General features: G+C 42.9%; 1 pseudogene; it reads left to right on the top strand.

Annotated features, from left to right (window-relative positions):
• The first annotated feature begins 1,725 nt into the window (after positions 1–1,725).
• On the top strand, positions 1,726–1,843 carry LOC126292346 (5S ribosomal RNA; annotated as a pseudogene).
• Positions 1,844–2,769: the final 926 nt, after the last annotated feature.

The following is a 2,769-nucleotide window of genomic DNA, read 5'->3' on the forward strand; positions in this document are numbered from 1 at the left end:
TCGCGATATATACGTAGGAGGGAGCAATATACTGCTTGACTTCTCGGTGAAGGTATGTTCTCGAAACTTCAACAAAATCCCGTACCGAGCTACTGAGCGTCTCTCCTGCAGAGTCTTCCACTGGAGTTTATCTGTCATCTCCGTATCGCTTTCGCGATTACTAAATAAATCTGTGACGAAGCGCGCTGCTCTCCGTTGGATCTTTTCTATATCTTCTATCAACCCTATCTGGTAGGGATCCCACACTGCTGAACAGTATTCAAGCAGTGGGCGAACAAGCGTACTGTAACCTACTTCCTTTGTTTTCTGATTGCATTTCCTTTGGAATCTTCCAATCAATCTCAGTCTGGCATCTGCTTTACCGACGATTAACTTTATATGATAATTCCATTTTAAATCACTCCTAATGCGTACTCCCAGATAATTTATGGAATTAACTGCTTCCACTTGCTGACCTGCTATTTTGTAGCTAAATGATAAGGGACCTATCTTTCTATGTATTCGCATCACATTACACTTGTCTACATTGAGATTCAATTGCCATTCCCTGCACCATGCGTCAATTCGCTGCAGATCCTACTGCATTTCAGTACAATTTTCCATTGTTACAACCTCTCGATACACCACAGTATCATCGGCGAAAACCTGAGTGAACTTCCGATGTCATCCACAAGGTCATTTATGTATATTGTGAATACACATATACATGGCGTATTGTTTTTTAAAAAACCACCTTACAAAACAATACGCCAGTGTATTTTAGATGTTTCCTTCCCCCTTCGTCTGCTTCGTTTTTTACGTACATTTTAAATTTGAATTACTTCATGAGTCACAAATGCACAAGAGGTATTTTGTGTTAATATCTTGCAAAACCAGTACTATTAAGTCTTCACGTGACACTTCTCACATAGAGGGCGTTCTAAGCCCTGTCACACTGAGGTCTGCTGTACAGGCGCCTGTAAACAGCGGTCTCAGTTTATATTATCGCTCTAAGCTTGTGGTTATAGCTTGATACCAGTGCCTACCAATTTAATTGTATATTACATGTATGTTCCTATCAACTGTTATGTTCATACGCAAGTGTAGTTGTGATTTTCGGTTTTATAGTCTGTGATCATTGTGTGAAAATATTTAACTTCCAGCACTGAGGATGGTCACTAAGTGACCGAAAATCGATTTTGCTGACAATAAAACAACAAAATACGGCCAATGCTGATTTTCCTTCCCATTCTGGACAATTCTGGGGACAGATTTGGCCACCCAGGTCGCCCGAACATTTATGGGACATAAGCGAGAGGTGACTTCGTACACAAACTCTTTCACTGGTATCACTTTCGTACTTATGGACAGCTGTAGAGGCAGCATGTCTCAGTAATTTTGCACGGGACTTCCAACGACTTTCTGAGTTCATGCCACATCTAGATGCTGCAGTATGCCGGGAAAAGGGAGGTCCAGTACGATATTAGGAGTTTTGTCACCTCTCTCTATCTGAAGTGTAGAATTGTAAAGAAGTGAAAGGTGGACGATAAATAGATCAGACAAGAAGAAGACAATAGAGGATTTTAAAGTGTTGTGCTGTAAAAGAATGATAACAGAGTCACATCGGTTAAATAACTAGGCGCAAAGTTTACGAGACGACATAAAATGGAATGAGCAGATAGGGTCGGTTATAGGGAATGACTGACTTCGGTTTATTGAGAATTTTTATGAAAGTGTAGCTCATCAATCAACGGCCTTGCCGCACTGATAACATCGGTTCCCGTCAGATCACCGAAGTTAAGCGCTGTCGGGCTGGGCTAGGACTTGGATGGGTGACCATCCTGTCTGCCGAGCGCTGTTGGCAAGCGGGGTGCACTCATCCCTAGTGAGGCAAACTGAGGAGCTACTCGATTGAGAAGTAGGGGCTCCTGTCTCGGAAACTGACGTACGCCCCTCCATATCTGCATACAGTGACGCCTGTGGGCTTAGGATGACACGGCGGCCAGCCGGTACCTTTGGGCCTTCATGGTCTGTGCGGGAGGAGTGGCTCATCAATGCAGAAGACCGTATACTTAATATTTTTATGTCCTGTTCTTGAATACTGTTAGAGTGGTTGGGATCCTTACTGCGTCGGCGTAAAGGAAGACATTGAAGCAATTCAGGGGTATGGTGCTGATCGGTAGGTTCGATCAACATGTGAGAATTGCGAAAATGTTCTGTGAACACAAATGGGAATCCTTGGAAGGAAGAGGAAGTTGTATTTGCAAAACGCAAATGGTTCAAATGGCTCTGAGCACTATGCGGCTTAACTTCTGAGGTCATCAGTAGCCTAGAACTTAGAACTAATTAAACCTAACTAACCTAAGGACATCACACACATCCATGCCCGAGGCAGGATTCGAACCTGCGACCGTAGCGCTGGCTCGGCTCCAGACTGTAGGCCGTCGGAGATTTAGAGACCCAACATTTGCGACAGGCAACAGAACTATCACACTGCCGCCAATGTACTGTACATCTCGCATAATGATCGGAAGGACAAGATAAGAGAAAGTGCCATTCGTACAGAAGGATTTAGACAGACGTTTTTACCTCACTTAATTTTCGTGTTGAACAAAAGGGAATAACTAGCAATGGTAGAAACTACCTTCTGTGATTCAGCGTAAGGTAACTTGTTAATTATATACGAGTATGTAGATGTAGTTTTAGATGGAAGTTGAAGATACATAGACAGAGATGGCATTCCTAGCAAAGAAAACCCTGCTAGCATCGAATTTGAAGATAAAATTTTTG

Source organism: Schistocerca gregaria, chromosome 9 (assembly GCF_023897955.1).
Source record: "Schistocerca gregaria isolate iqSchGreg1 chromosome 9, iqSchGreg1.2, whole genome shotgun sequence".
In the NCBI taxonomy this organism is placed as follows: domain Eukaryota; kingdom Metazoa; phylum Arthropoda; class Insecta; order Orthoptera; family Acrididae; genus Schistocerca; species Schistocerca gregaria.